General features: G+C 43.0%; 1 pseudogene; it reads right to left on the bottom strand.

Annotated features, from left to right (window-relative positions):
* Positions 1 to 5034: 5034 nt before the first annotated feature.
* Positions 5035 to 6116, bottom strand: LOC101020373 (annotated as a pseudogene).
* Positions 6117 to 8434: the final 2318 nt, after the last annotated feature.

The following is an 8434-nucleotide window of genomic DNA, read 5'->3' as shown; positions in this document are numbered from 1 at the left end:
CTCAGAGCTGGAAGGAATCTGTCTTTTTATCCAACCCCCTCGTTTTCCTTGAGCAAATTCTACAGTGTAATATAAACAGAATCTATCGAGCCCACATGCTCCAGACTTGCTCATTAAAAACACAAAACAGCTTCTGTCACTCCTGTGTTCCCTTCCAGCTACTAGTCTATCCTCTCTTCCTAGCTAAGCTCCTTGCAACAGCAGTTTACCTTTGCTCTCTCCACTTCCTCACCTTCCTTTCACCTTCCCAGGCCACAAAGCTGCCACTCCATTGAAATTGCCCACACTTAAATTCCCTCACAAAGCACACTCTTCCATCTGTGCAAATAAATGTCTTTGAAGCAGGACAGTTGGGTTTCAATCTTGCCTCTCTCATTGATTTCCTGTGTCACCTTAGGCAGCTTCACCTCTCTGTGCCTCATTTTCTCATCTGTAAAGTGGGGGATAATAATAATCCTTACTTTACAGGGTTGTCATAAGAATTGACTCAATTAAACTATGTAACCTGGTCAAAACAGTGTCTGGCATGTTAATAAAGTACATTTCGGACTGGGTGTGGTGACTGACACCTGTAATCCCAGCACTTTGAGAGGCTGAGGCAAGAGGATCTCTTGAGCCCAAGAGTTTGAGCTTGCAGTGAACTGTCATTCTGCCACTGCACTCCAGCCTGGGTGACAGAGGAAGAGCCTGTCTCAAAAAATAAATAAAAAAGGCTGGGCACAGTGGCTTATGCCTATAATCTCAGCACTTTGGGAGGCCGAGGCTGGCAGATCACCTGAGGTCAGGAGTTCGAGACCAGCCTGGCCAACATGGAGAAACCCTGTCTCTACTAAAAATACAAAATATTAGGCAGGCATGGTGGCGCACGCCTGCAATTCTGGCTACTCGGGAGGCTGACGCAGGAGAATCGCTTGAACCCAGGAGGCGGAAGTTGCGGTGAGCTGAGATCATGCCATTGTACTCCAGCCTGGGCAACAAAAGCAAAACTCTGTCTCCAAAAAACAAACAACAAAGCAAAAATAAATAAATAAAATGAAATAAAACATATTTTGAATACGTAGCTATCACTGTCTTTCTTGCTACATTGGTAGTTTTACTGTTAACCAGTTCACTCCTTCCAAGGTCCCTTCCATTCCTCCCTCTTTCCTGCTTTACTTGGTTCAGTTTTCCGATGTATTTGAGTCTCTCCTATGGGCCAGGGCACTGGGACTAGTGAACTAGACAGCACACTGCATGTTTTCATGGGGGCTCGAACCCATAGTTTTCATCTAATCACCCTAGTAGCTGCTGCTTCTCAGTTTTCTGTGGAGGCTCCTTTTCTTCTTTCTGCCTCTTGATTTCTTAAATGGTCCTTACATTTTGTCTTCTTATTCTAACAGAACACTCTGAAGATGAAGACATCCATGCTATACCAAATCTGTCTTCTGTCTTGACTGTTCTCCTAGGCCTACACTTTATACTATCTATTAGTTGTCTTCACCTGTTAAAAAGGCACTTCAATCCCAAGATCTCCAACACGGAATGGATTATCTCCCCACTGCAGTTCCCTTGCCTGGTTTTACCCTGTAGCCAATGGCACTACCACCCATCTGGACACCCATATCAGAATCCTCTTTCCTCTTTGACTCCTCCACATCAATCAGATGACAATTTGGCTTGCTTCTCAAATGTGATCTCTCTTCTCTATTCTCATGGTTTTAGTTCAAGCCTTCATTATTTTTCTATTTCTTCATGGTTCAATCTTGGTAGGTTTTATTTGTCCAGGAATGTATTCATTTCTTATAGGTTTTACAACTTTTTGGCAAATAGTTGCTCATAATCGTCTCTAATTCTTTGATTTCTGTGGTCTTAGTTGTTATGTCTCCTTGTTTATTTCTGATTTTATTTCTTTGGGTCTTCTCTCTTTTTTTCTTTTTTTTTTTTTTGAGACCGAGCCTTGCTCTGTTGCCAGGCTGGAGTGCAGTGGCACAATCTTGGTTCCCTGCAACCTCTGCCTCCCAGGTTCAAGCAATTCCCCTGCCTCAGCCTCCTGAATAGCTGGGACTACAGGTGTGCTCCATCACTCCCAGCTAATTTTTTATATTTTTAGTAGAGATGGGATTTCACCATGTTGACCAGGATGGTCTCGATCTCCTGACCTTGTGATCTGCCCGCCTTGGCCTCCCAAAGTGCTGGGATTACAGGTGTGAGCTACTGTGCCTGGCCCTTTTTTCTTAGTCTAGCCAAAAGTTTGTTGATTTTTTTTAATCTTTTCAAAACACCATCTTTCTGTTTCATTGATTTTCTGTATTTTTTGTCTCAATTTCATTTATTTCTGCTCTGACCTTTATATTTCTTTCCTTCCACTAATTTTGGTTTGGTTTGTTCTTGCTTTTGTAGTTCCTTGAGGTGTATATTTAGATTGTTTATTTGAAGTCTTTCTACATTTTTGATATAGGCATTTATTGCAATAAATTTCCCTTTTTCTACTGCTTTTGCTGTATTCCATAGATTTTGGTATGTTGTATTTCCATTTTCATTTGTTTCAAGAAATTTTTAAATTTCCTCCTTAATTTCTTCACTGACCCACCGGTCATTCAGGAGAATGCTGTTTGATTTTCATGTGTTTGTGTATTCTCTGAGGTTTCTCTTTTTATTGATTTCTAGTTTTATTTCATTGTGGTCAGAAAAGATACTTGATATGATTTCTACTTGTTTGAATTAGTTGAAACTTGTTTTCTGGCATGAGATATGGTCTATTCTGGAGAATGTTCCATGTGCTGATGAAAAATATGTGTATTCTGCAGCAGTTGGATGAAATGCTCTGTAAATATCAATTAGGCCTATTTGGTCTTGTGTGTAGTTTAACTCTGTTGATTTTCTGTGTGAATAATCTGTCCATTACTGAGAATGGAGAGTAAAATCCCCTACTTTTATTGTATTGCAGTCTATATCTCCTTTTTCATCTATTAATGTTTGCTTTATACAGTTGGGAGCTCTGGCATTGGGTGCACAGATATACAAATATATAAATATTATAAAATTGTTATATCCTGTTGCTGAAATGACCCTTTTATCATTATAATAAGCTTTGTCTGTTTTTAAAGTCTTTGATTTCTAGTCTATTTTATCTAATTATAGCTACTGCTGCTTTTTGTTTGTTTGTTTCCAGTTGCATGAAATGATTTTTCCATTCCTTCACTTTTAGTCCATATGTGTCCATATAGGTGAAGTGGGTTTCTTGAAGGCAGCATATAGTTGGGTCTTGTTTCTTTTTCCACTCAGTCACTCTATGCCTTTTGATTGGAGAATTGAGTCCATTTACATTTAATGTTATTGTTATTTCATCACCCAGGTATTAAGCCTAGGACCCACTGTTATTTTTCCTGATCCTCTCCCTCCTTCCACCCTCCACCCTCTGATAGGCTCCAGCATGTGTTGTTCCCCTCTATGTGTCCATGTGTTCTCATCATTTAGCTCTCACTTATAGGTGCAAGCATGTGGTATTTGTTTTTTGTTCCTAGAACACCAATAATTCCTGGATTTGGTCTGTCGAGGTAATTTTCTATACCTTGTGGGTGACCTTTATTCCTTTTCACTCTTTTTTTCTTCTTAATTCTTTGACTGTGTACTTTCACATAGCCTGTCTTTAATGAGGGTGGTCTGAAAGAGGATATCCCATTAATATGGAAAGGATGGTTAGGGGTTTGTGCCTAGGGGAACCAACCTGTGGAATGTATCTCCTGCTGCATGGTGCTGCTGATTGGACACTCTGATTTAGCATTTTCTTTCTTTCTTTTTTTTTTTGAGACAGAGTCTCGTTCTGTTGCCCAGGCTGGAGTGCAGTGACGCGATCTTGGCTCACTGCAAGCTCCGCCACCCGAGTTCACACCATTCTCCTGCCTCAGCCTCCAAAGTAGCTGGGACTACAAGCACGTGCCACCACACCTGGTTAATTTTTTTTTGTATTTTTAGTAGAGACAGGGTTTCACCATGTTAGCCAGGATGGTCTCTATCTCCTGACCTCATGATCCACCTGCCTTGGCCTCCCAAAGTGCTGGGATTATAGGCATGAACCACTGCACTCAGCCTTGGCATTTTCTTTGGCCAAGTTACAGAGCAGAGTTTCCAGGGCTGGGGATGGTAGTTCCTCTTCCTTTCCTTGTGTCTGGCAGCCTTCAGGGATATTTCTACCTACAACACCTGATATGCTTCCTGTGGTTTGAGGCAGGGACAGGTTTCCTGCTAGGGAACCCAGGATGGTGGAGAAGCTTGTTGCCCACCTTTATCTCACTTTTTCCAGTGTAGAAACCATGAGTAAGGGAGGTTTTCCACACTTTTGATGCCAGGAAGGAGGAAGCATGTGCTGGATATGGAAGTCTGATTTTCTTACTCTCTACTCAAAGTTGTTTCACTTTTCTGTGGTCTCAGGAACTATCTCCTCCTCATATTTGGGTTCTATATATTGCTAGTGATAATCTCAGCACTATATATTTGTTTTTGGTTCTCTGTGGGGTTGGGGTGGGGAAGGGGCTAAAGCCATTTTGGAGCCCTATTTTTGTCTTTATAGAAGACTAGCCTTTGAGGTTTCTCTACTTCCTATCTTCCCTTCCATCAATCTATCCAATCTAACACATTTTCTTTTTTCCCCTTCCAAACAGTTTTAGTGAATGGTAGTACTGTACCACATGGTACGCCAGTTCAGTGTGAGAATTTTCTAATAAATCTTTTCTAACTGATACCTAAAACCGCTTCCTTTTATATCATCCAAAGGTCCATTCCAAGCTGAGGGAAGAGCAGCCCGGGTCCTAAGTTTCTTGAACGATGTTTCCAAGACAATGTGCTCTCTCTTTACAAGGAGAGGGGGACAGGGAGAGAGCAAATTTTAGCCTCAAAGAAAGAAGGATTACCAGGCAATAAATATACTGCTCCATCTTTCTCATGAGGCCTGCCGTCCCTTAAAAAGGAACTACATCCTTAACCCACAGCTATTTTTCGAAGTGGCAGTGGCTCACAGTATTTCTTGCTGTGGAGGGCCCTGGACTCCTTCTGGAACCTCTACCACCAGCAGTAGTGGGTCAGCGCATGGTTGGCCTTGGCCATTTTATGCATGTCATGTTTCCTCTTGATCACGGGGCCCTGGTTGCAAAACGCCTCTAGCTTCTCTGGCTGGCATCAGCATCCCCTGGTGCCACTTAGTGATCATCCACTTTATGGCCAGGAAGTGGTGACATTGGTAGGGTAAGAATCCAGGGATCCAGGAGAAATGGCCTCCCTCGAAGGTGGGTACCAGTCCAATCACAGGCTCATAGTTTTTCACTGCTTAGTGGAAGACGGAGTAGGGCAGGAGTTCCCAACCCACAGGCCACCAACGCGTGGTAAGGTTCATGGCCTGTTAGAAACCAGGCCACACAGCAGGAGATGAGTGGCGAGCAAGCAAGGTGAAAAAGCCAGCAATACCGTCTGAGCTCCACCTCCTGTCAGATCAGCAGCAGCATTAGATTCTCATAGAAGCATAAACCCTATTGTGAACTGCACGTGCAGGAATCTAGGTTGCACACTCCCTATGATAATCCAATGCCTGATGAAATCATCAATCCCTTCCACCCCTCTCCCATCAAACCCCTCTCCCCTGTCTGTGGAAACCAGTTTCTGGTGCCAAAACGGTTGGGGACCACTGGTGTAGGGGTTGCATTCAATAGTTGGCTGTTCCTCTGCAGAAGTATCATGGTACTTCTCATAACTTCTAGAACATGAGTCATGCAGGATCTGGCTAGTACTTTGTTTTCTCCCTTCGTCATCATACTGGTTAATTTACTGATTATGGGGTCTTCAAACACAGAGCTTGTTAACATTGTTGGAGCAGCTTTTATGAGCTGAGTCTCCTTGAGTTCCTGATCGTTCTTCTCCTCCTCAGTTACTTCAGCCACTGGCTTGCCATAATGTTCCTTGTCAATCAAGGGATCTCTGAATTCAGGACCCTAGCAACTCCACCTCACCTGAGTTAGCCCTGGAAGCTGCAAGACAGTCCACAGCACACCCAGCTCCAGGCCTGCCCCCTTACACACTTTTTCTTTTTTTGAGACCGAGTCTCGCTCTGTCACCCAGGCTGGAATGCAGTGATGCGATCTTGGTTCACTGCAAGCTCCACTTCCCGGATTCCTGCCATTCTTCTGCCTCAGCCTCCCGAGTAGCTGGGACTACAGGCGCCTGCCACCACGCCTGGCTAATTTCTTGTACTTTTAGTAGAGATGGGGTTTCACCGTGTTAGCCAGGATGATCTCGATCTCCTGACTTCATGATCCTCCCGACTCAGCCTCCCAAAGTGCTGGGATTACAGGCGTAAGTCACCATGCCTGGCCCCCTTACACACTTTCTAAAGCATAACCCTGTTTATTAATTCAACCATGTATTCACTCATTCACTCATTTATTTAATAACATGTAATATAAACACACTGTGCCAGGAATTGATTATTTTATTTCCCTCTTTAAGTTCCTTTAACGGTGCCTTGACTCCTTGTTATTTGTGCCTATGTATGTTCTGTGTTCCTGCCTCCACCTCCTGCCCATTCCCTTGATCAACTGCTACATGTTCTTCATAACTCAGCTCAAATTTCTCCTTATTCATTCATTAAACGCTGCCCAGCACTGGGGACATATAGCAATAAACAAAACTGACAGATATCCCTGCTCTCACAGAATTTACATGAGGGAAACAGACAATAAATAATTCAACGAGTTGTCAGATTGTAATAGGTGCTGTGATAAAAAAGTAATGTAATGCAATAGGGAGAGAGAGAGAGTGAGCGTGTGTGTGTGTGTGTGTGTGTTTGTGTATGTATGGGTTTAGGCAGGGTAAGAGTATAGTTTAAATAGGGTGGTTGGTCATTGAAATCTTTTCTGATGAGGTAGCACTTGAGCTGAGAACTGAATGAAGTGAGCGAGCCACGTAGCAATCTGTAAGAAGAGAGCTCTAGGGCAAGGGCAGAGCAAGTGCTAAGGCTCTGTGGCGGATGCATGTCAGAGCGCTTAAGTTGGAAGCCATTCAGTGAAAGGAAGCACAGCAAGTCTCTGTGATGTCACCCCTGGTTTTGCACAGCAGCATCAGGCACTCATTTCCCTGTGCTCAGGTAGCGCCTGGTATTAAATTGTACTGGTATGACATGGTATATGGTTGTCGTTATTTGTTTATGTCTGTCTAATTGCTAACAACACTGCGTGCCCTGAAGGGTGGGGACCATTTTGTACTTTTTTTTTTTTTTGTATCCCCAGGGCCCATCCCTGTGCTTGTCAGGTACTTGGACCTTTGCTAAATGGGTGAGTCAGAGGCCCTCAAGATGCTTTCTTATGCTTGAGTCACCTGATTGGGTTTCTTTGTTCTTACTTCTCCCGGTACTCTTCTGGAGTAGGGCTTTCATTACCTCTTTCTCTTAACACTTGGTATTGATGTTTGACCAGCATTGGCTACTTCCCTCCGGGAACCTTGAGTCTTGGACATTCCTGTGTTGATTTCCATTCGTGACCCTCTACTCCTCCTCAAAAAAAAAAAAAAAAAAAGAAGAATTTTTTTTTTTTTTGAGACGGAGTCTCGCGCTGTTGCCCAGGCTGGAGTGCAGTGGTGCGATCTCGGCTCACTGCAAGCTCTGCCTCCCGGGTTCACGCCTTTCTCCTGCCTCAGCCTCTCCAGTAGCTGGGACTACAGGCGCCCGCCACCTCGCCCAGTTAATTTTCTGTGTTTTTTTTTTAGTAGAGACGGGGTTTCACCGTGTTAGCCAGGATGGTCTCAATCTCCTGACCTCGTGATCCGCCCGCCTCGGCCCCCCAAAGTACTGAGATTACAGGCGTGAGCCTCCGCGCCCGGCCTCCTCCTTAGATTTCTTATGTGTTGCAGTGGTAAGTATGGCCTGTGTGGGCATTGCCACTAAGGGCTCCACATGTTGGAGCTGTGGAAAGGCTCATACTGACAGCAGTAATAAAGGAGGATAAATGCAGAAGGCAGGGGCAGAATATGGAAGCACTTGCAAGTTGAGCGATAATAAAAATGTTGGCAATTGACTATTATTGTTTACAAAAGTCATGCTGAGATTCTACTTTTAATATTTTACAAATACTTCACTATTTATTGTCATAATCTTTTTTGTGCTAGAGTGAATAAGTTTTAAACTTTAGCTTATTTTTCGATGACCAAAATGTCATACGTGCATATATTATAATAATATGGTTTTATAAGATGTCAGATCCTGAAAATAGATGACATCTATAAAATGAGACAATGTATCTCTCTCTTTTTTTCTCTCTCTTTTTTTCTTAGAGTAGGGAGTGGCGGGTTGTTTTTAAAGATAAGTATCTCAAAAATTGCAAATACAGGTGCGAATCACTAGCAAACAAAAAAGCCTCTAAATTGTTGAAATAGGTTTTATCATGAATATGAGCAAAGTTTATATATCTTATTA

Source organism: Papio anubis, chromosome 9, assembly GCF_008728515.1.
Source record: "Papio anubis isolate 15944 chromosome 9, Panubis1.0, whole genome shotgun sequence".
Taxonomy (NCBI): domain Eukaryota; kingdom Metazoa; phylum Chordata; class Mammalia; order Primates; family Cercopithecidae; genus Papio; species Papio anubis.
This window is presented reverse-complemented; position numbering and strand designations above follow the sequence as displayed.